Here is a 26,235-nt window from a genome sequence, read left to right as displayed (position 1 = left end):
AGGGTGCAGTGCAAAGTGATAAGGTGCAAAACATGATTGCATTTAAGTGGTTTAACATTGATGCATGCTGTCATAATGCTAGCTGCCAACTGAGATATTAGAATAATCACGGTTTGATGAGAGCAGTAATAGTTGTGACCAGGATGTGTTGTGTAACCTTCAAAAAGACCAGTATTCATCTCTTTTCTTTCTCTCTTGGTCGCAATCTCTGTCCTCCCTTTCATCCTGAGCCAAAGAAAGTCTTTGGACATGTAAGATGAAGGGGGAGAAGAGGAAAAAAACAGGGAAGAGGGGAGAAAAAAGGGAATAGTTTCTACAGGGATATGGCTTGTATTAATCTAGAAATATTGCTTTACCTCATCTGAACCAAATTATAGAGTTGAACTCGGTGTCCTCTACGAACGGGCAGACAGCCTCATTCGGCCCATCTGGGCAAGGATGTGCCGTCCACTGAAACTGTCGCCAGAGAGCGTGGAAAACCTGCAGCACTGCTTTGGGAAATGCTGGGATTCTTTCCCCCTTTGGAAAGGATCGAAGTCAAAGAAAAGAACGTTTTGGTTGTTGTCGTTTCATGTGGCCTTAAGGGTAGTGTAACTTGGGTATTTTCCAGATGATTTCACAAAGTTTCTCGCAAGTAAATCATATCTGCTATCACTCTATCAGTGTTGTGTCAACACTAGAGGTGTTATTTTAACCCAATCAAATGATGGCATTGTTATGAGCAGTAATTACACATGATGTCAGTTATTTATTATGACATCCGAGAGTATGTGTGGATGAATCTCAAAAAAATGTCACCTTTCACCCCTAAATGAAAATAATTTTAATATTACAAAAAATATATATATTTGCATTAATTAAAGGAACTACTATAGAAACATTATAATGGCACTGATTCATTGTAATTATTGTGCTGAACACAAAATAACATATTCTGAAGAATGTCGGTAACCAAACAGTTTATGGGCCCACCATAATTTTACAATATTAATAATTAATTAATAATAATATTACATTGACTTTCATAGTAGGAAAAAAAAAACTATGGAAGTCAATGGGGTCCATCAAATATTTGGTTACCCTTATTCTTCAAAATATCTTCTTTTGTGTTCAAAAGAGGAAAGAAGTTCATACAGGTTTGGAACAAGTTGAGGGTGAGTAAAAAATGACAATTTTATTTTTTTGGGGTGAACTATACCATTAAGTCCTTTGTTGATTCCTTTGTGATTCTTTTTCATCTCTCCAATAATCTCCTTCGTCTTTGTACCTGAAAGCTGTGGATTTAGTTTACCTGAATACTCACTGCTCTCGTAATGAGTTGTGCACTTTATCCAGTTCCCCCATCATCATCCCTGTTCACAACCTAAAAAATAAAAAAATAAAAAAAGCAAGTTATCAACCTGCATTCATTCAGGAACTGTTTATGTGCCATTTACTCACCTGAATTGTGCCATTCATCCAACTGTTTTTTCTTTGAGTCTGGTTTATCCTGACATAAAGATAATCAAATGGGGGAATATGTTTAATGTAATGAAAAAGGTTACACTTTATATTAGATGTCTTTAATTACTATGTACTTGCATAAAAAAACAATTGTTAGGTACAATGTACTTATTGTCTTCATGCTGTATTGCAAAACACTTTTCTGCCATCAAGGTGGGATACGGGTTAGTTTAGGGACAGGTTTGGTGGTATGGGTAGGTTTAAGGGTGCATAGAGGTGTAAGGGAAGGGTCAACAGTGTAATTATAGATGTCATTACATACATTACTTAGACATATAATTACATGTAGGCTTTTAAAAAATATAAGCACAACATAAAAACATGCATGTACACAGTAAGTGCATTGTATAACATTTTTAATTTAAATCTTAGTACATAGTAGTTAAAGCCACTTCATCTAAAGTTGGGACCACAGGTGAATAGGGCAAAACTTTAAACTAATAGAAATCAATAAAATAAACACTTAAATGTGTATTTTGAACGTTTTCTTTAGACAGGTCTGAAAGATGTTATACAAGCAAAATGGCACAAAATTGACCAGAGCATGAAAAAACCCCAATGGTTAGCACACACTTACAGTGCTTACCCTTTGAAAGTACTGCGTAATATAAGTTAACTACATGGGTTAAGGTTAGGTATAGGGGTAGGTTCAGGGTTAGAATGTAGTTTATTGTAATTACTATAAGTACATAGTATGTACATGGGGAACAGGACTGTAAAATAAACTGCAACTGTGTTGCCAGTAGTGTCTTGTCTTAGGGGCTGTAAAGGGGCTTCATTTTCTTTAAAAAATATATTTAAGTGTGAATTTAATTTTGGTGTGAAATATGACCCAGGCCTGCTTGCTTGACAGGTTTCATGAGATTCACCCAGTTATTAAATCCTACTTATACATAGTGATGTGCTTCCAATTTAAAATTTAGAAGCTGTTCCACAAATTATGTAATGGAGAATAATATAACGGCCTGACAGAGAAGCTGTGGAATTTAAGGTGCGGTTTAAGGCCTTTCTTGCGCGATGGAAAGTTAAAGACCATTTTGTCTCTCACAAATATGAGGTGTCTCGTTCACACATGCCGCGAAAGAGATATGAGAGTTGAACTGACCTTTACATTGCCTCCAGTGCCCGTGAGAAATGAATAGTCGTCTATTGAAATGAAGGGTTGACTTATGATAACTCAAGGCCATTTTCAACGGTTTGATGAATTTAACTACAGACGTGGTGCCCCCTGGGAGAAACACAAGTGTGTTTCATACGGGACAATTCAGGAAGAACACGGGCGGTTTTATGCACAAACGGGCATTATTTGTACGTCTCTTGTTCCCATTCAAAGGACAGGGCACTAAATATACACTCCTATGCCTTCCCAGGCTCCTCTGGGCTCTGGCAAGGCAGCCACTGCATGGGCCTTTGGCCAATGACATTGCCTCCGACCTCTTCAGAAAGTATTTTAAGGTCAATTACAGGGTGCAGTGACTTCAGATGGTAGATTGCAGCTTAAAGGTCTCATATTAAAGGTTTATATGGATGACGAGGTAAAGCTGCCGGCAGTAACCCACAGACCATTGTTACCACATACCCACACACAGACCTACTGGAGGCGGTGTGTGTGAGTTCATACACATCCTGTAGGATTCACATCTATATACTTTATGAAGTTTTTCGGGAGCATGAGGTCACAATGAATCTGTCAATCACTCTGACATCACCAGGTGTGATGTCACAGTATTACTCACATATTGTCGACAAGACTTGGAGCAAAATCACTATTTTATAAGTAAGTTGAACATATTTATCTAAAGTTTCAAAAATCTTACAAAAAACAATCTTTTTGCAATAAAAAACTATCAGACCTAAGTACACATTTGCAGCTCTTCCACTCAGTGTGTAATTGTTGAATGGATCTGTTGTCTTGTCCATAAGCTCACTCCCAACAACAGGCTGTTTCTTTTCACCCACTGACTTGTGAGTACAGCAGATGCCAAATTGGCTCAATACATTTTTGGGGTATGTATATTTGGGTGTGTATGTGTACTTGTCTGTCATTCAGAATTTTTTCCTCTTGTGAAGGCACCCTCTTGATTTGACTGCAGTGGGTGTGGTGGTATTCAAAGACATACTGTGTGTCTATTATTTCCGTGGGCTCTAATAAATCCAAGAAAACTTGAAACAGATCCAAAGGTTAACACGCTCCTGGCTTATTGCTCGCAAATCCCGTTCTTTCTCTTTGCATGTTAGGCCACACACACATCTGCAGTTTATAGAGCTAAGATTAGCAGCTTTTACAAGCCCAGAATAAGAACCAAACTGCTTAAAATTATCCTGAAATCTCAAGTAGTAATTGTTTCACACAGATGATGCAGCCTAGACTCCACTAAACGAGACTGAAGGAGTTAAAGAATGCATCGTTGTTCATTTTCATTGTCATGGACAGAACTTTAGTAAGGAGAACAATGTATCGATGTTTTGCACTCCCAGATCCCCATCCAGTCGATGTAATAATGTTACAGACCAGCATGAATGAAAATAATCCAATTCAAAAATAAAAATTTCCATTATTTACTGCTCACAAAATGTTACATCAAGTCAATTATCCAGTAGTCATTGGTTGCGATTTGAAAGGTCACAGCACAGCATAGCAACAACTGGGTTAAAGTTGAAATTATTTGAACTCTGAATGATTGGTTACAATGCTTGACCTGCGAGCCACTGTTGATACTGCTGTACCTTGATCTTTTTGGGGTATTGGAAACGTGAAATGCCTTCAGAATTATGACAATGAATTATATACACCTTTCTATATAGTCTTTTTCATTTGCAGGTTAAAATAGGAAGCACTTTTTTAGAGCAAGTACTGTATATATAATGCATTGACTTTTGTGGGTTTTTGTCCATGTGTAGTAGCTTTGAGGTCTCTATGCTAGTGTACTCCTAAAACTTGAAATGTATTTTAGCATTTATATGTATTTAAATGGTAGGTTGACTCATTCTGCACTCATGGGTATGTCCACATTGCCGTCCAACCAAATGCTGCCAAGAATGAAATCCTAATAACCTAGGGGAGTCCCTCCCCCTAATAACTCAGCTGCCGATTAGTAGTAGCAGTTAGCAAATCTTGGTTCCTAGCTGCGACAAACTATTTGCTTTATGTAACGTTAACAAATAATCAATCTTAAGTGTTTAGCCATGAGCAGACTGCAATGTCCATCACCAAGACCTTGGTGAATGCAACCTTTAGAATGCATTAAATATACAGGCTTCATAGAGAGTGTTCCTATTTGAGTCACGCTTGAGTGAAATTTTTCCAATAATGCGATGGAATTATGGGTAGTAAAGAGAGTGGGTCTGTCTCCTCTAAGCATTATTGACATTATGGTTTGGTTAAGTCTAATATCCACACTACTGAGACTAAACTGATCCTGTATGGAAATAGTGCAGCGTGTGTGTGTGCAGAGTGCTCTGGAGTGAGTTTGCTGTCGGGTGAGGTTACTATGAAAACGCCAGTGAAGACAGGAGTTAAAAGAAACCCTGGACTGTTGTAAATAGCAGCAGAATGCAAGATGGTCTGTCATGAATGGGCTCTTTTAGAGGGGGCAGTGTTGACTCAACACTCTTTCCTAACTCTAACTCTCTCTCTCTCTCTCTCTCTCTCTCTCTCTCTCTCTCTCTCTCTCTCTTTCCTACTCTGTACAATATGCTAACATGTAAATTACCCTAAAAAACACTGTACTGTTGTGGAATGGAAATGCCCTGGTTAAGTTTAAATGATTCATGTCAAGACGTCCAGTGGTTTATACCCTCTAATACTTCAGTAAATGAAAATAAGTAATCTCTCTAATAGAGCAAAATTCATGGCTTATTAATTTTAATATTGATTTTACTTGGACTGCATCAATAATGCATTTGGTTTGCGTCAACTCTTGCCAAAACAAGCTGGGCAGTTTTGGCACTGGCCAAACCAAATCATTACTGTGTATTAGAGGTCCAGGTTTTCCACTCGAATGTGTTACATTTGAGCAAAATTTTAATTAAACTGAAGTGTCAGAGTTCCATTAGTGTGAGAAAGTCAAATGTGCAGAATTGTTGTACCTGCACTTCAGCTGCATGATCATTGAATCCTATGTCAGCTCTTAATTCTTATTTTCATTAGAAAAACGTGTTTGTTTTAGTGGGTTAGGTAAAACCTTCCAAAACTTTAGCTGGAGATTAAGGTGGAATTTCAGTATTAGTATGTGTATATGCACAGGATCATTCTCTCTTCAATTTTGGTTTGATTTTTTTTTTTTTTTTACGCCTACGAAGAGCCTCTAGAATGTCAATAAAGCTTCACCTTTCCTTATACTATTACTCATTTGGATTTAATGAGGCATGTGAGTATAATTTCTAAGGTATTCTTAAAAACAACAGGAAAGCAAAATTAGATATTTTTATCTCATGTCTGTTAGCCTGGAGGTCACCTGTATTATGTGGTAATGTACTTTTGGGGTAATGATCATCTACAATATGAATATCCATGCTGAAAAATCCAGCATAAACCAGCATTAATTCCATGTTGGTCCAGGCTGGTTTATGGTGATTAGAGCTGGTGTAGTCCTGGTGGACTAGCAGTCATGCTGTTCTCAAGCAAAACTGAGCTGGCTTGATAATCCACCAGCTTTCCTGCTTCCCATGCTGGGGACCAACAAACAAGCATCCCATGCTGGTCCCAGCATGTAAAACATCCCTTATGCTGGTGACCAGCAATGCTGGATTTTTTTTAGGAGGGATGATTTCTTGGAATCTGATATTGTTATTCTGTTTCACAAAAGATGCAGTCAAATGGTTTAGCGAATAAGCTAGTTTATACCTCTGCAATACACACTGACCTGCCTTATAATTACCTTTGTTTGAGGGCGAGCCAAAGTAGCCAGCAGGCAGCCATTAGGCTGTGTAAAGTGTTACACGGTGACGTAGCTACGTCACAGAAATAATGGCAGCCATTTCTCAGGCAAGTGTTCTCTGTTGGAGCGATTCACTCCCTTTGTCATGGTATTTGTGCTTTGTAACTTTCCAGATATTGTTTACATGCGCAAGCAGCTATTTCACACACTAAAGTATACGTAAAATCACAATAAGTATAATAGGTAGTGGAGTGTTCAGTATTTGTTGCAGTTTAATTATAGCTAGTTTAAGGGTTATTGGTTATAAAGTAATTGGATTTGGGGTTTATTTACAGTTCATTGTATGAATAACTCTGCCGAGCCATTTGCTATTTAGTCTATTTGTGTGGAGTTTGGTAGCTCCAGATGGTGCAAGTATCGAGTAAACTAGCTAGAAAGTCCATGTGTGGGGTGCTGGCATAAAGAAGTAAACTCAAACACACTTGATGTTACTGGCGCAGCCAGCTGTGTGAGGTTGGATAGGCCTCATGGGCAAGTTTCCCAAAGGCAAGGGAGGAGATTTGATGAGATATTTAGGTAATTACACTGCATGACAATTAATTAGTTGTGGTCTCCAGCCGTGCACCAGGACAACTCCAGCAGACCTAATTATGTCAAGCTGGCAAATATTTGAGGCAGGGGGCAACTCCCTGAGACCATAGCAACCCACCATAACACGGTTAACAAACTCGAGTAAGGGTCAGGTTGACAGTTTGTTTCTTTGGATACTAATACAGCTGTTCTTCTCTGAGTGTAGAGAGTAATTACGGTTGTGCAAGAGTCACATTAACCAAATGCAGGAAAAGTTATTCATTTGGCTTAAATTTTCAGAGTGTTTCTGATTTCTGCTCAGTGGAATTCAATTGTCATCCCTAATTTGTACTTGGAATAATATACTTGGATCCCGTGGGCGTAGATGATATTATGGACAAAAAAGTGTTGAGAGATCTTTCAGATGTTGTGACACTAGGTCTTTCGAGTTTTGTTAAGCCAGAAAAAGAATTGTGTCGTTTGTACAAGCTTGTATAGGCAGCCAGTGTAGTGTCATCAAGATGGGCTCAAGAATTCAAAAGAATATCCACCAACAAAGCGTTACAGTCTATCCGAGACTGTTCTTTTCTGCCACTCTGGTATCTGAAAAAGATCTTGACTGATTGTGCTCGTAATCTCTCTCACATCAGGGTGTCTCTGTTGATGTCATGAGTGTCCCGTTAGATTTATTCACAGAGAGAGTAATGACCTGCTGAGAGAGATTCTTTTCTCCTGACATTATACTGGTTACAACTTGCATTGATTTGAGGGTTTTGGGAAAATATCATATTTTTTCCCCTTGCAAGACAGAAGTACTTACTACTAACAAGGGTCATGGGCTTGTTTGTTGTTATCCCCTACAGCTTTTGTTCACTTTCCAAAGCCTAGAGACTAAAGGCAATTAAGGAATAATCAAGTAATGTGCTGCATTCTTCTGAGAAGCATAGCAACACATTTAACAGTGGATTCAGTATGCAAATGCCACACTTAAGAAGTTACCTTATTAAAGACACCGTCCATGGACCCTCCCGATGACGAAAATTACATCACGCGGACAGCACGTGGATTGTTGCAGAACTTGGACAGCTAAAGTATAATTTGATGGCAAAGGTTGATTGCAACAGTTGGTGAACGTCACACTAAGACTCCAGATTTTGCCCTTCAACAGGCCGATTTGTGTTACCACGTGGACAATGCACATACAACAATGCATATGCGCAAGGTTAATGTTGAGAAAGAAGAGTCTACTAGGTCTTGAGTTTTCAAACCTGTCCTGGAGAACCTCCAGCTCTGCACAGTTTGAATGTCTCCCCTATCTGACACACCCAACTCAGGTCTTGCAGTCTGTACTAATGAGTTGACTCAACTGATGAGTTGAATCAGGTGTGTTAGATAAGGGATACATACTGGGGGTCCTCCAAGACAGGTTTGAAAACCCACGACTAGGTGTGATGTACTGCGCAGTAGTCAAAGAGAGTGTGTTTTTGTTCTAAACTTTGCATGCAATTGCGGATCCGCTACTTGTCTAGTTTTGTCCATCTCAGCGAATGTCCTGTAAATGACATAACTCAGTGCTGCCCTCTGACATCTGGTAGAGTAAAAAAAGCAACTGTACTATGCATGTGTCGAACATGTCCATCCGCGGTGGTGTGCGAGATGGAGCGGAACACGGAAAATAAAGTATACCTGGGCCTTTAGTGCCGTCGAAGTCATGCAGTGTGACTCCTCCTACAAGATTTCAAAGGGAAAATTGGGATCATAATCAAGGCAATTATGTGAATCGTATAGTCTGGTATAAAAGATACTTGATGTCGCACAGTGCACAAGCAACAATCTTAAAAGACTGTAAAAAATCAGACTGTGTGCCTGGCTTATAAACTTGTACGACATATAAAAAAATATTTACATATTTTTATAACATTTGTCTGCAGTCCCTTTCCAGAAACTGCCAAATTTGCTCTAGTATTGTCCCCAGTGTTCAGCGTTGCTTTTGCTAGGTCTCTATAATTTGATGCGCTGCAGTTTTTAGTTGTTTAGTTGTTAGTCTAGTTGCAGCTTGCTACAGTCAAGACCGGGTCAACTAAGTGCCCTTCATCTGTATATTTCAAGCTAATAACTGATCTTGGTGAAAGCTAGTGGTTAAAGATCATGGCTAGTAACTAAAAGTTTATTTGTCCAGCCTACAGAGTGACTGTACCTGGTTACATGGAAAAAAGTGTCAGCTGAAAAACTAATTAAAATGTTTGTTTTGACACAACTCCCCAGTTTTTTACACTTAGCATGTCTTATACCACCCCTTGAGCATGCTTGCGGGAAAATAAATCCCCTCAGGGTACAGAAATGGGAAAACTGGGTGAAATGGGCAATCTATTCCCCACTTGGCCAGTGGCCTTCCTGACTCTGAAACCCCTCAAAAATGACAGCTTAGTTATGGCTTTCCTCAGGGCTTAGCTCAGTGTACCGTAACACTTAGGCCCAGTCCCAAATGGCACCCTAAACACTAGCGGTCTTCCTACTTTCGTGACATAGCTCCGCTTTGACTGTTGGGTAGAAGTCTGCTGCGAAGCTTGCTCCAGTGCGGGCTCAGCAAAAGTGCGTTTTGAGGGCGAATATCGATCCTTCTGAATTTTGAGGAACACTGAACCTTACTTGAGCTGGACAATGACACTATTTTCTTCTACATGTATATCTGTACAGCCGAAAACAAACTTTGTTGCATTATTTTCCTGTTATCACTGTAAAGCTGCTTTGAAACAATCTGTATATATAAAGGTGACTTGTCTTGAAACCTGAAATGACAAATGGGACACCCTACCAGGCCCGGGGTGGGTAATTGGGAGAATCGGGAGAATTCCCGGTGGGCCGCTTCACTTTTGGGCCGGTCGAGTTTTTATTTATTTTTATTATTATTATTTTCACATTTGTCACGTTAGTTACATTAGGCTACACACGTTCCGCATTCTGACACCGCAGCGCGCAGCCTCTGCATGGGTTGTACCATGTGAGGGAGTTCTCCCCTCCCCTCCTGTAGAGTTGGTTGGGTCCATAGCCCGTCTTTTCCAAAACGTTTTCTCAGGTAGGCTACCGCGGCACCGCCTACCGATAGCTGGGCCGGCCCCACCGTAACGGTACGCGTCAGGGAGCATGGATGGGAGGAAGAGACCAGGAGGTATGGAAGCTTGTTTCCGCCACAGAATAAAACATTTTAAAAGATAATTGCGACTTTTTATCTCACAATTGTGAGTTTACATATAAAGTCAGAATTGCGTGAAAGAAAGTCGCAATTGCGTGAAATAAAGTCGCAATTGCTTCTTATAAAGTCTAAGTGAATTATTATTTAACCTTTACATTATTTGTTGAACCATGGTATTAATACAAACTACACAATAGTAAGAGCTGAACTTTTGCTTCATTTATCCAATTTGGAAAAAGTGCTAATTTGGAATTCCACCATGGAAAAAGTGGGCCGTTCTTGGGCCTGAAACTCCCGGGCTGAAAAGTGGCCCCACTCCGGCCCTGCACCCTACGATCTTGTGGACTTCACAATCAGGCGCACGCGGCGGCCATTTTAAGTCCACAAGACCGTAAGTGCATATGAAGTGTGCCTTTTGGGACAGGGCCTTAGTTTAATCTCTGTACCTCCAACACCATCCATAACTCACTATCATCTGTTTATACACACTATAACAGACCTTTGAGAATAATGCACAGGAAATAAGTCACATGATGCACACACTTATCCTTCTTTGAAGAACTGGCCTAGATGTTGATAAAACTGCAGAAATTTGTAGACTGCGACTCCAAATGTATTGATAGCTTTTTGTCACACGTGAGCCTTGCTGGACTTATCTGCATCTTTTTTTTTTCTTTTATCTTTTACACTCTATACACACGTGCATACTGCTAGTGATCTGGCATGAGTCATGCAGCACACATGGTCAAATCATCATTCTCTTAAAACTCAGTGGCGTTAGAGGGAAAAATGTCACAATTCACCTCAATCACAGTTTATAACCGCATAAATCAACCACTAGTTTTTCTGTCTACATCCGTCTGTTTCAGAAAGACACACCATAACTCCAGTTCTCATATCAGTTAGCAGTGCTGGGGATTGTTACTTAAAAAAATTACTCCCTAAAAAATAACTAATTGTGTTACTTAGTTACATTTTACTGAAAGTAATGTGTTACGTTACTTTTGCATTACTTTTTCTAATCTGGGCTTGGCTTGCTTGTTTGTTTAAAAAAAAAAAAACATTTTGGTAAATGTGAAGGCCCTTTGACACCAAAAGTGAAATGAATAAGCCTCAGGTTGAAGGAAATGGAAATTCACTCCTGTACAGTAGATGGCGCAGCTCAAAACAAACCTTTCAGCTGTTCTATATCGCAGATGAAGAAAGTTCTACACTCTTACATCAGCAATAAAAAAAAGAAAGAAACGCAAATGTGATGTTTATCAAAAGTCATTTTTAGCTTATTAGTATGATTGAATTGTCATCGAAGGTCAGCAGCTAAGACACTGGTTAATAAAGTGAGATTAAATTCATAAAGTATATTTGTGTAATTTAACATTTAATTATTGCAGGTTTTCGTAATATTCCCAGTTTGCATTTTGTTCATTTTGAGGAATACTGAATCTTTAGTGCATGTGAGGTGAGTAAATGCCTGCTCACATTTAGTCTAGGACTACAATAACCATCATGTTCACACACAACGCCTCTGCACTTACTCCTGATTTCTCTCAACATGGGGACAGGAGAGCTGTCGGTCAATAAATTGGAAAACTAAGTAACTTGTGTTATTTGAAAAAGTATCTCAGATATTTTGCTGTAAATTTAAATCTGTCACTTTACTAGTTAAAAAAAAAAAAGTAATCTGATTACATAACTGCATTACTACGCCCAACACTGTCAGTTAGCATATTATTATGCTCAAAAAGGCAGATCCAAGCAAAATCAAGGCAATTAATTTGAAGACCTGGGGCCAGTTGCATGAACATAGCCATTATGTTAAGACTGTTAGGGGTATTCAGTCTTACTTTTCGGTATCAAATTTGACCAATCTATGTTTTTATGTATACCTGACTGACATAAAGTTACAGCCAGAATCAGCTATTCAGATACTGGTAGGTATAAAATAATCATCAATCCCTGGAAGAATTTTATCTCTGCAAGTTATTTTGCAGTATTTATTATGTAAACATAAACTATGAAACATAAATGTGATAAGTATATATAGGTTTTATATTATGCAGACTTTTTTGGTCAAGACAGATGTGGTTTGGTAATCTTTAATCTTTTTGTGTATTCGTTTTGTTTTATCTTTCACTGCCATCCCTGAAACTTGCACTGCAAACAGTTTGACTGAAAGTCTTTCCTGCAGGATTATAAATGTACAAGCTGCTCAAGTGGTCCTCTTGTGGTGAGGAGAGGAATTACATGCAGGATTCTTGCTTTATTAAAGACAGTACAGACATAAGATGTGATTCCACTTGAAGCCTTATTTGTGAAGAACAATTTTATATTGTAAAGCTTTGTTAAACTGGTCCTTTTATTCTCTCCATGTTTTCTCACCATTCTCAGGTTTTTTTCTTCTCATTCAAATTTCACCGCATGTGCAACAACTATAAACAGAACACTGACAAATCTTTCAGATAATAAAACAGAACATAAATCATAATTATATCTCTCCCTTCAAATTGGCTCTGAGTTCACATCTCTCTTTTATTCTAAAAAGTTATACGACTTGATTTAATTTTCATTTCCATGACAGTGATGCAAACAAACAGTTGCGTGTATTTAGGATGAAAAGAGCGTTTTGCAAGGCACAGCCACAGCACTGACACATCACGGTAGCAGAACATTAGCTTTCATTTCAACCCCAGACTTCATTTACATACCCGTAACTCAATTAGGACAATCCCAGAAGTTTTAACGTTCACTTTAAAATAGCCCTGTAATGCATGCACACAGAAATAATTGGGAAAAGGAGCATCTAAGAGTTTTTTTTTTTTTTATTCCGTTTGCCATGAATGCTTCCATTGACTGTGTCTTTTCAAGGCAAACATAATTTCTCCTATGAAAATTTCAATATGAATAAAAAAGGTTTTGGATATGCTAAAAATATAGTCTCAACTGTCATGCTGTGCTTCAGAGTGGAGGAGTGCGAGCACACTGGCCTGGTTTGGCTCACACTCCCATTAGGGCGTGTATATGTGTGTGTGTGTTGTGGCATCGGAGCTGGGATTGTAGGCAGACTTCATGCCCAACCCCACTTATAATTACAGACGGCATGCAGCTCTCCTAAAAAGAGTGATTTTCTTGACTGCCATGGATAACATTCACTTTGGCAATGGTGGAAAGCAAGAGACAGATGACAAGAGGGAGAGGGGAAACTCAAAGTTGACTCATAAGTAATGCAAAATATCCTCTTTTTTTTGCACCGGTGCTGCATGAAAGAGGACATTGGCACACGCACAAATGTGTATGCGCTCCGAGCTGTGCCTTCCCATAAACCGACAGTCTGTTTGATGTCCCGTTTCCTACAGCAAGCCTTAATTAAAATGAGTTCAACAACACTGATCAAAAAGTGCGTCTAGCCCCTTTACTGTGCTCCCTTCGACTGGGTCTGTCATAGCCTTCTCTCTCACTGTACTGGCAGTTGGTTGTGGTTGAAGGTTTGCTTTGGCAGATCACTGGCCTTCTCTTGGCTGGGACAAACTTTGCGTCCTGCTACTGGCTGGGAGGGAGAGGGAAGCGGCGGGGAGGGAAGAGGGGAGAGGTGGAGGCGTGGTCTCCAGCTGGTAATGAAGACTTCTCTTTTCATCCTCAGAACGTAGAATTGGAGTGCCGGGACTGGGGGCTGCGCTGCTCCATTGCACTCTCTCTCTTTCTCTCTCTCTTTTTCTCTCTCCTATCTCTCTCTCTCCCTCTACTCTGGGTCGAAACGTGCAGCACAGGAACTGCAGCGGCAGATATGAACCTCTCACTTTCCAAGACTTCACAAGCATGTAGGTAAGAGTTGCTGCTGTCATTGTAATGCCAATGCTAATGTTATTATTGAAAGTAGACATTTGTCTGTCTGGCTGTCTGACTGTCTGACTGTCTGTCTGTCTGTCTGTCAGCATGGGGGGTCTGTGTCCTCACACACTGACACATACTAACACACACACTTACTGACTCAAAATGTGCACTTTTAGGCAGGCTTTTAAACTATTTTTTCTATAAAAATAGGAGCAATACTAATGACTTTATTCATGATTGTGACAGCCTAGAGAAGAAATTGATTTCCAAGTATCAATGCTGAGGTTTACTTTATGTAAAGGACTTTAGTAGACTGAAGTATGTTAAGTGTGCAATTGTAGGAGTTTTAGCTAACTTGTAGTACAAAGATGGTATGTATATTTTAGGTATGCGTGTACACAAAATGTGGAGAATGTTAATGTGAGTGTGAGTGTGGCTTAACACACGTGCACATGTAAACATTTGTGAGTACTGATACGCCGTCAGGTGCGTGTGAATGAATTTGCATTAGCATGTTTATATGAGTGCGTGTGTGTGTGTTTATTTGCTGTGCTGAAGGTCAGAATCTTGCTGAAGGCTTTTCAAACTCATCTGTGTAAATAGAGACTCTGGGATGGAGGGGAGGGGATGGCCCGTCATCTGTCTCTCAGCCGCCTCTCTCCTTTGATCTGAGTCCTCTGGACATGTCCCTTCTCCCTGCGGCCCGCTCCAGATCCGGACCGGCCAGCTTTCATCCGCATTCTGAGGAAAATCTCTCCATCCGTGCACTCGTTCACCTCCTCCACTCACCTCTATTCTGAGTATCTCTACGTCTGTCTGACTTCTTTTTACCTTTAGAAAGGCCAGCTTGACCTCTCACTCGTAATGCATCCGTCCATCACTCCACCCATCCGTTCGTCTGTCTAATCTTCTGGCCAATTCATCCCTTCATCTCTGGGATGAATACAACAAACCCCCCGCTCCCCTCTTGGGGTAATGGCTCTTTTTGAAACCACCCCCGGAAAAATCTTAAGCGAGTTTCCATTAGTTTTTTGTGCAGGGCCATGAGAATTATGGTTTCCCAAATGTTCTTCTGAATAGTGTACGGGAGCCTTGGCTAATTGAAAAAACACGTGCAGAGCGAAGGAGACGGACCTACTGTCACAAATGAACTTTCCAGAGCTGGCAGTGGAGGTGGAGAGAGAGAGGGGGAGATTCATGGTTGTGTTTGGCTGGTAAAGTTTTGGTAGTTTCACTTGAGGGACACAGGGACATAGAGATGCAAGGATAAAGGGATGTATGGACATAATAGAAGGACTGTTATGAGGACTGAGAGATAAAGGTACACGGACCAAGGGATGCAGCATGAAAGCATTAACCATAGCTGGTTCTTCCTGTCCCAGTGTCTCCTGCCTAACTGTATTACTGACAGCAGCTGAGAGAAACTCACTGTAGTCTGGATAATGTGTCTTCATCAAGTAAAGAAGTTCCTGTCCAGAACACTGGAGAGAAGGAAGTGGTATTTGGTTACTAAGCCCCACTAGATACCAGTAAAAACTGTAGTAAATTTTTTCTGGAGTCAATCCGCCCATCCAAACCAAACCATTAAGCATTTCCGACTTCCCAATGGCCCCAAACGCCAGGTCACTGCAATGCAGAACATACCAGAGTCAATCCAGCCTGTCCAGACATGGTCCACCGTCTTCCATAGGCTTATATAGGATTTGTGGTATCTTAACTGCAAAATGCCAAGCAGTCTCTTGGGCTACATCCAACAGAGATTCTTTGTCTGCTGTTCTGTTTTGTTGAAATCTATATAGAGTATCATCCCAAACAAAACAACGGGGTGTTAGGGAGACCCCTGTCCAACAGTGTCTACTGTTCTCTGTCTGTATTCCTGGTGCATATGATTGTTTGTTTCACACATTCCTTGTTAACACTGCTACCAGGGGTCTACAGTTGGGTGAGGCATAACAATCTAGTCTGACCTTTTGACCACTGCCTAACGATTTGTAACTCTAACCCTATCCCGTGAGGATTCCTGAAGCCATTGCATTTGTGCACGTGCAAACACATACAAACTCTGAGCCGTAATGGAACCAGCAGCAGAGCTCTTAACTTTAACTGCTCAGGAGATCCGCAGTTACCAATGCATCATTCCCTTAAAACAAATAAAAAATGCATGCTCCCTATTAGAATTTGGAAAACATTAGGCTCTAATAGTATTTTATCCTCTATTAACTCAAGTGGTGAGCCTTATAAAACCGGTCTTGATTTAATGTGATTAGAAAACCTTCCAAAGAAACAATTTGCGGATTAGGTTTGTGTCATGAAGGCAAGCATTATTATCATTACGATTGCTCAAACTTACGGTTAGTGATTTGAACAAATTCTTAACTCTAAGTATCATGCGTCACAAAGTAACTTTTTCCAAGTGATCAAACTTATTCTTTTCAACTGGCGGATGATAAAGTGAGCAAAATAATCCAATAGACTTGAGGGTGACCTGAGAGAAATCCACCTCTTCAGAATCAACTGAAGTAATGTTGATTATGTCAGAGAGACAGTAGAATTGAGGTGTCCTGATAAAGCAAATGAAGGGTTATACAGGAAAGAGTATTACTTGGATAAATGTCTGAAGTTGACTGATTCCTGATATAGGCCTTTGAAGTGTATTTTGTTTTGTAGATGATTTTGGCCAATATATTTGTTGTGACGAGGCATATGGCAGAGCATGACTACATAGTAGAAAAGCATTGTGGGAAATCTGCTTTCTAAATGTTTAACAGGGCATTATAATCAGGGAGTAGTGTGCACATGAAATGACAGTTTAGGGATTTGGCCTCTTGCTGAGTGTGTTTATGTGTGGACGTGTGAAAGTTGTGGTACCAGTTTTGCTCAGTTATGCCAAAGATATAAGCACAAAGATCTTTTTCTCTCTCTCTCTCTCTCTCTCTCTCTCTCTCTCTCTCTCTCTCTCTCTCTCTCTCTCTCAACCCCTAAACGTACCCATAACATAACACTTTCTGTTTGATTTATATAATGATTTATAAGCAGTTTTCCTCATTATGACCAAAAAATGTCCCCACAAGGAAAAGGATTTCGTATATTGCCATCTTTGTGGGGACATTTTGTCCCCATAATGTAGGGTTTACCGAGCCACAGAGAGAGAGAGAGAGAGAGAGAGAGAGAGAGAGAGGGAGAATTGTGTCTGCAGTCAGTTAAACACAGTTCCATATGCTGCCACATTTAAACCCAAGCAGAAATACAAACACACAACTACATTTTTACGTCAGATAGGACTGCTTTGAAAATGTGTCAGCTTCATGACTAATTAGTAATTAATTAGTAGTGTTTGCTAAGATATAAAGTTTGTGCTACAGACATGAATTAAATTTAAAATGGTGTAGCTTATTGAGGAGTGTTTTATTACTTTTCTAAGCATTCAAAATGGTGAAGGATAAATAGTTTAAAGAATTCCATAAACAGAATAAAAATGGACCTGAGCAATATCTAGACTTGGAGGTGTACTTTCAACCATCTAGCAATGCCCTAGCAACCATTCAGGACCTGCTAGCTGACAACAGGTTATTCTTTGCAAAAAGATTATAGTGCCTTAAAATTCAGATTGGGATTAAATAATTCATTTAGATGGATAAATGAAGTGCGAGTGTGTAGATTTGTACAAAAGTACCAGAATATTGGGTTGTCAAAATCTGTGTGTGTGTGTGTGTGTTAGTATTTGCAGTGTGTTAATGATGACTAAGAGAGTGAGGTAGACAAGATGCTATTTCTTTTGCTCATGCACATGGCTGGGGGCAGAGGCGGACAGAGTACACAGCTTCATTACTTGAGTAAAAGTACAGATACCCCTTGCTAAATTTTACTCAAGTACAAGTAAAAGTACTACAGTCAGATGTCTACTTAAGTAAAAGTACTAAAGTATTTGTTTTTAAAAGTACTTGAGTATCAAGAGTACAAGAATACATTTTCTAAATATTGCATCACTACTGCCACAATGCTTACATTGGTAAACACAGCAAACACTTGAAGCAAAAACTATTGTAAGGGTGGAATTCCTGCAGTGGTTCAAGCTGCAAGAACTACCGAATGACTAAAGAAACGTTATTGGCAAGATGGTAGAAAACTGCACATTTCTTGTCTATACCACCCACTGCCACTTATACCAACGATGGAAATAAGTGCAGTTACAATAGCTTAATATTTGTGGGAGAGCGTTGCTATAGATAGTGACGATATTGTATTGCAATATTTAGCACTTCAAAGTCAATACCAAATCAAAACTAGTTAGCACATTAGTTGCAATTGAAAAGGTTTAATGACAAATTATGTTTATGGTTACACTTAAAATAGTTACAAAATAGATGTATGAAATGATGATAACTTATATTATTAATTGTACCCAGCATATATGAAAAATGTTACCTGAGAGAGAGAGAGAGAGAGAGAGAGAGAGAGAGAGAGAGAGAGAGAGAGAGAGAGAGAGAGAGAAAGAAAAGAGGAGCCCCCAAGAAAGGGACCCAGAGAAGAAGATAGCCAGAGCATCAAAGAGACAGAGCAACAGTTACAATCTTGTTTTATCCTTTCCTTGACCATGTGACTAAAACCCAACTGTGAGACATTCAAACTGACCAATCAGATAATTACACTCCCACCACTGTACTAAATCCATCGATGTGACAATTCATCGACCCCCAAAGTACAAACATTTGGCCTGCAAGCCTAGAGGGGGTAGAAAAACAGTCAAGCAAATATCTTTGTTCATTTGAAATATCTTGGATTATTTTCAATCCTACACTATCATTAACTTATTCAGAAAATTGAAATAGTCTGGCGAGGTGGGGCCACGGGTTCGGGATGCAATATTTTTTTCCCAGGATGGTAGGGGAAGACTCATGAATATTCATTTGGGAAGTCATCCCTGATTGGTCTGATGACCTACCCCTAAACCTACCCGTCACTGGGGTTAAGACCAATCAGGGATGATTTCCCTAATGAATATTCATGAGTCTTCCCCTACCATCCTGGGGAAAAAAAATACTCCCGGGATGGACCTGCTGCGTCTTCATCCATTGTTTCGTCCATGGTTTCGTCTCTTATCTAAATCTGACCATGGAGTTGAGCGGAAAGCTGAAAGTGATTGCTGATAGGCTGTCCCAATCAGTGGCGCCTGCACAATCCAATCACATTTGAGAGGGAAACAACAAATATATGTTTTTTTTATTTTTTTTTTAGAAGTAACAGGTACTCACAGTTATGGATAGAAATGTAGTGGAGTAAAGAGTACAATATTTGCCTCTCAAATGTACTTGAGTAAAGTCATGAGTTCTCCCCAAAAATGATACTCGAGTAAAGTACAGATCCCTCAAAATTGTACTTAAGTACTGTACTCAAGTAAATGTACTCCGTTACTGTCCGGCTCTGGCTGGGGGTTTAAACGTTCAGAAAGGTCTGTGTGAGGGAATCTCCCGTAAACTAGAGCTTTGCACATCCCCAGACACTCTGGCACTTGTCCAAAACAGCTGGCTGCTTCCCCTTTTTTTCATTTCCACTCTCTTCCGCCACATTCCTCCTCTACTTTCTCTCCCTCCCCCTGTTTTTTTTTTTCTTTTCCATACTCTTTCCTCTCTCTCAATCACCCTTCTCCATCTCCAGATGTGGCATTGTTTAGACACGTTTGTTTTGCTCAGGCAGACAGCTGACCTGCCCAAAGCTGATGTCATGATCTATTCAAAGAAGAAAACCATGAGCTCTTTAGAGGACTCACTGTCTTGTCTTTCGTGGGGGGAAAAATACATTTTCTTTTTCAAGACCAGCAGACCTGTGGAAATGGTTGATGAGCAATTCTGATTGGCTAAAAGAATATGTGGAATAGATCTGAGCTGGTAACTGGAAGGTTAAAGATTCAACCCCAAAAAGAGCAAATCCATGAGCCTCTTTGCCCGCCAGGGTTTTTATTTTATTTTATTGTTTATTTATTTTTAAGTAGCCTGCCACCGCTAGCATTTTCACCAAATTTTCATGGCCCCCAAATTATTTAGTTGTATGAATATCTAAACATGCAATATATATCAAAAGAAAGAACAGACCCTCTGCTTTTTAGCTTATTCTAGCTTAATGCATTCTTTATTTTATCGACACTTGAATTTGGGTAAGTTTCATAAAAAAGCAACATTTTCAGCAAAAAGCTGAGAAAAGCGTGCTTTGTCAAAGATTATATCCAGATCAGATTCAGAACGATGGAGGTGGAGTAGATCGAGTCCATCAACACCCCCAAAGCTTCACAGTCCTATACCTCGTCCTGGGTCGATATTTCATCCGGTAACGTTAGGCACTTTTGCTGTTTATTGTTGATGATTGTGTTATTTTACATATGCATCTGCTTACATATGCTATCGCTTGTTTCTGGTTCTTCTTCACGTGTCTTTTGATCAGGAGATTCAGTATTCTTTCAGAAGATGCGTAATAACACACCCTACAGTATAACAGTGAAAACACGGAAAGCCGGAAATTTCCGTCAATGGCGAGGAAAGAGTTAACATATGGCTAGTCCATAAGGATTTTAACTGTAATAACTGTACTTTGAGTCACTTTGCCTGTCTGCAGAGGAATGTGGTTTAGTTTGAATGGATGTTTGTGTTTGTACAGACTATGCAAACACTTAATTCACTATTCAATGATGTGTTTGCACATTCCTTCATATTTCTTGGAGAACACTTGTTTGTTATATTGCATAAGCGTAAATTTATATTTAGTCTAAACAAATCTTTGGCATTCTTTTTTGCTACCAACGTCATTGTTTGTAGCTACTTTTTAACATCTATCTCTCTTTCTCTCTCTTAGCTGTAGTTAACTTTTGTCTTGCGATGCTGCCTTAAATTTTTGACAAAATGACATGTATCCTTCATGTATTGTGACAAACACACTTTGGCAAATTCTCTATGAAGATGGGCATCACCTGTCAGCCCTACTTATTTCAACTTGCATACTGTGTCTGTGTGGAATAAATGAACATAAATATTTAAGGAATATTGTCTGCTGATATTCCTTGGATGTACAATTAAACTTTTTAAAATTCCAAAATATATCCCAGGATAAAATATGATTAAAGATGGCAAAATGACTTGCTTTAAATGACCATCATGTGTACACTTTGCTAATAGTTTTGTGGAAGGGCTTTTTGGGACACCATTGCTCACATTCTTTGGAAATATCCCTACGTATACGTATTAATATAAAAGAGTTTTTTTTTCTAATCTCATTTTATTCTCATGTTTCACCTTATATTGCTGGGCTATGTATTTGTGCTTCACTTAATAACATGCTAAAATCAGACTCTATTAAAATAAACTTTCAGTCTTTTGTGCCCTTCACCTGAAAAGTGCTATTTATCTGCAATATGCTTCCCAAAAATGAAAACTGTCATCATTTACACCCTCATGTCATTACAAACCTGAATGACCTCTGTGGAACACACACACACACACACACACACAAAAAAAAGACATTTAAGAAAATATATCTCCATGTTGACAATGACAAATGATGACAATTTCCATTTCTGGATGAATGAGTTGCTGTTGATGAAGAGGCTTTTTAAATCAGTGACATAAGAGGTTTCATTTAGATGGTGATATAGAAGCAAGCTGCCTATGTAGAGGTCACTAGGTTTTGGAACAGGGTTTTGCCTGTATCCACACTTGAATCCATTATAGTGCCTCTGTCCTGTTCAGTGACCTGAATCTGGCCTTGTCTGTGCCACCAGGGCAGTTCTTAGATGTGGGGAAACCACTGTGGCACTGTTTTAACCTGTAAATGCTGCATGGAGCCCAGCTGCTATAGTCAGGCCCTGATGTCACATTCCCCATGGGTGCGCCCAGACGCGGCAGTGTTTGTGCCTCAAACACGCATGTTTGCTGGGTCAAAGTAAGCATAACCGGTTCAAACGGCTTATTCAGGAGTGATCCGTGGGAAATGAGACTTTGTTCTATGCAAAGATCAATATGGTTATTCAGAGGACTGTAAAGTGCTTGGAAAAGGAAGTTGTAGTGAGAAACATCTAAAAAATGTAGCTAAATTAGATACAATTTTGATAGCTAGTTAGCTTACTGTCTGTGATCCAGAAGCCCACGTCATGTTCTTGACCTTGAGCTTCAGAAAAAGCAAATATGTCTGGTTTCACAGGACTAGTAGTGCTATGTCATCAGTTTCTATTTGCGTATCTTTTTCAAAGTGTTCTCAAGATTGTAATATGTCTGTGTATATTGTCTGTCAAAAGCAAATGGAGTGTGTCTAGTTTAGATAAACATGTTGGTTTATCTGATGTGCACTATGTATGTGGTCTTCTTGATGTTACCAGTGCTGAAATGTATCAGACAGCTGGTTGTGTCCGAGGCGCTGCACTTTTTTTTTTCTTTTCTTTTTTTTGCCACACACACACACACACACACACTATGGCATCAGTAAGGGTTAAAGATAGCATGTGGCTCTTAACGTTCTTAGTTAGCTGGTGAAAGAGGTCAGGCATATCTACTTCCGGCTGGTCGTCTTTGTTTATGAGGCTGTGTAAACACTGGCACACACCAAACAAGACAAATGTGCACCACATAGCCATTTTGGCAAATCCTGTACACACCCTCGAGCAGCTCTCATTCATAAACATTCACACAGTCCGTGAGGAAGCAAGGAATGTAGAGAATATCTTTGAAAACGTCCCTTGATGCGTAGCGAACCACCACTTTGATTCTCTTCCCACAAGGAATCAAAGGCGAGTAAAAGGCATTATACATTGTCTCACGTCTACAAAGGTCAGTAACTGTATTATAGAATAATTCAAATTAGATTTTCACATTTTTGGAAGAAAACAGTGATATTTGCCTGTAAAGAAAACACAGCCACATGCAGTTGCTAAGGTGGTCTGAGTGGTTGCTAGGGTATTTACTTACCTGCTCAAGTCAAAACAAGCCCATCCCCAAGTCTTTGATATTCCTCTAGATTTTTCTCAGATCACTCCTTGAATGCAAATATTGTTTGTTTTGTTTTTTTGCTATTACATTGTTTGCCGATTGAAATGGTAAGAAAAGTAATTGCAGACTTCTCACCAAGCCACATGGTTTGATGTGCAGGACAAGTTACACACCGAATTTTGACACGGAGTTGTCCAAATGTCATACGAGACATTCAGTAGCAAGTTAATGAGATGTCCTTGAGCACAAATGTAGATTCAGATTGTTTGAGGAATTGGCAATTTCAGATATACCAGAGTAAATATTGCAGAAATAAACAAAATGTGATTGTCACTTTGTGTGTAAGTAGGTGTTTCCTGGCCAGAATACACTGTAATGTGGACAGCCCACTTAAAGCTAATTTTTCAAACTCTGAATACACAAGACTCACTCACATGAGAGCAGACTATCAGAGGCTTTCTGAGATACAAGTATGCAAAGAGGTATATTCTAACAGTCGCACACAATTCAATCATTCATAAATGCAGATTCTTGGCTGAAGTGAATCATGCGTCTATGACTTGGGTGATAGATTTGGAGCGTCAGTGTAGCATGCTTCATACATCAGCGCCAGTGATTTTGCGGGAAAGACTCAATCCCGGACTTCCCTCTCTTTTCAGCTCTGTTTTTGCACCTCCATCTCAATGCTGTTTCATCTGTCCATCACTACTTTTATTCATGCATCCACCTGTCCTGTGTGTGTCCTACCTTAGTGCCTGAGAGTTGCTGTACACCAATCCTGCTCCAACACACCTGTCTGGAATTTTCCAGTAATTCTTTAGACTTTGATTAACTGGTTAAATTGTTTGATTAGGGTTTTTGGATTACCTGTTCATCCCACTAGTGCTGCAGAAATTGCTTCCAGCAGCTTCATTGCTTATTTTCAATTTCATGGCAAGAAGTTTCTTTCTTACTATATTCTTTCTTAGGTATGTCAGTTACTTATTGTAGCAAAGTTCGTTATTGTGGGAAGGAGGCGGCGGGAACCGGCGAACATTCAACAGATTTTAATAATAAAATAAATAAATACAAACCTCACAGACGACTGCTGTCACATATAACAAAACACAAATAAAATCCAGGCCTGGCCTCTCTTGATCTTCACTGTCGTCAATCCTCCTTTATGCTTCCGCTCCTCCATGAGAGATACAAAACCGGTGCGTCGCGCAGGTGTCGCTCATTATCAATCACGCCACCGTGATTTATAAGCGCCATTCTCTCACGACCCTCGGCCTCGTCCTGCTCACCACACTTATAAATGGACTTATTGACATATATATTAATGTCTTGGGATTTGTAAGCCACCAATGACCCACTTGAAGTTATAGAAAACAGTTACTGGTCAACAGTATTTGCCGCTCAATGGATGGAACAGATACAGGATCTGGAATGTGTTAAGGACATTAACGACATGAAGATGCGACTGGAGATGCTCCAGCTGTGTGCAAGCTGAAAGAAATAGCTATGTAAACTCGTTTTCTTTCCATGCCTGTTTTTATGACATTGCAGGTGTAGAAAAGGAGGAACAGGTGGTGGGAGCAAGAGAAAAAAAGAGGAGAGGGACAAAGTGAACAGGTCTGATGGGTAGAATACTAGGGGAGGGAGGGGTGAAATTGTAAAAGGGAAGGTTAACAGCAGAGGGAGGGAGTGGCAGCCACACGTACCACTTTCTCTTTTACCTCAGGCTAATGTGCACCCCTAGATGCTTTTATGACAAGTACTAACAGGTTCTTCTGTTTCTTTGGAAAAGCCCACATATTAAAGTCCCATATGTGGAGTATCCTGAGGTAGACAGACCATGTCATGAGGTCGAGTGTGATGCTTCACTCTTGTACTTCTTGCTCACAATGAAATCAAAATAGACAATTCTTATTTTTTTATTTTTTTTATGGAATAAAGCAGTGGTTATTATAAATTATTTAGCTGTGCACATCATCATTTAAAAAAAAATCATCACATGCCCTTATAAACTTAACTAATAAAAATAACTTTCTTCCCCCTGCAACATCTCTTCTCTGATGACGTGTTCGCCAGTTAGACAATAATCCCTTTCTTTTATCCTGTCACTCACATGAGGTTGCAGTGAGTGACAATCCAATCAATTCCCGATGGATAAAATCAAGTGTCGCCGTACATTTTTGTTTACTCGGATGTACATCACAATAGGGAAGATGAGATGAACAGTTTCTGTTGGCTTTTTTCTGTTTACTTTCATTCATGGGGCAGTTTCTGTTTTCCAAGGCGACTTATTAAGGATAGTAATTCTGGAATACAATGTTACCATAACAATGAACAAAAGTCACAGAATAACATTACATTCTCTGCCGCAAGTGGAGATATAGTGGGCATCTTTCTCTATGGTCAGTTCGCTTTTAGGTCAACTATTGCCATGGCAAATAACTTTGCAAATAACTTTGCATACTTGTGTAGAGTATCTTTCTGGCCTCAACGTTCATTCAAACTTTCAAAGTTAAAACTTTAGGCTTCCCATTCTTTTTAGGCTGTACATTCTTGTACATCCCATACCAAGACTCTATCTGTGATCTGTATTGAAAATCTTTAACATTTAGCATAATCTTGGCTCTTGTTAAAGGTGAACTAAGTCACTTTTTTACCTTAACTGAACAGCTTCAGAGTCATTGGAATGGTTATATTACTTATTTCGGGTTGAATGGTGGTCGTTTCGCACCCCCCTGGTGCCCGTGAGCGGAAAATCCGCACTTGCAACTTTGAGCCGGCGGGACGCCGGCCGCCGCGTCAGGCAGTATCGCGTGATATCAGGTCTCGCGATGTAAACAATTGCTTTACGGCCAAAAGAAATCTGCTAAAATGCTGTCATTATTGCGCTCCCTCACGCTGTTCGAACCCGAATGAAGAAGACGTTTTAAAGAATGTCCCATCTGCTTTGATGTCGTTGATCTACTAGCCTCTGGTGTCTGAGAATCACCAACGAGTTTTTACAACAGTGTTGTCAAATATCTATTCCGAAGCTGTAGGGGGAGCTCTAGAGAGAAACCTGCGAGCAAAAAGCGAGAATACAGCGAAGAAATCCCGAAACTACTGAGCCCTACTTTAAGGTCAAGACCTTTTAATGTTCAATCTCCATACAATCCCTAGAAGTCTGATTTCCTATCAAATGTGTGGCTTTAAATAACCAAGGATATGAGGGGAAAAGCCTTTGTTATATGAACCATCTGTGACTTCTCAACACAGATGGCTCAGGATAAAAGAACGGGATTCTTCCGGACACACATGG

At 39.7% G+C, this 26,235-nt stretch overlaps 1 protein-coding gene across 3 annotated transcripts in view; it reads left to right on the top strand.

Moving 5' to 3' along the window:
- The window catches only part of znf469 (zinc finger protein 469), a 107,787-nt gene that overhangs the window by 43,212 nt on the left and 38,340 nt on the right, over nucleotides 1-26,235 (top strand). For 2 of the 3 annotated variants that reach the window (XM_084094090.1, XM_084094089.1), the window contains exon 2: nucleotides 13,784-13,961. The gene's annotated coding sequence lies outside the window, so the exon portion shown is untranslated. Of the gene's footprint in view, nucleotides 1-13,783; nucleotides 13,966-26,235 lie in introns of all 3 variants that reach the window. The other variant, XM_084094088.1, reaches the window with a different exon arrangement.

The sequence above is a fragment of the Abramis brama genome (assembly GCF_963993115.1).
Source record: "Abramis brama genome assembly, chromosome: 20".
In the NCBI taxonomy this organism is placed as follows: Eukaryota; Metazoa; Chordata; class Actinopteri; order Cypriniformes; family Leuciscidae; genus Abramis; species Abramis brama.
This window is presented reverse-complemented; position numbering and strand designations above follow the sequence as displayed.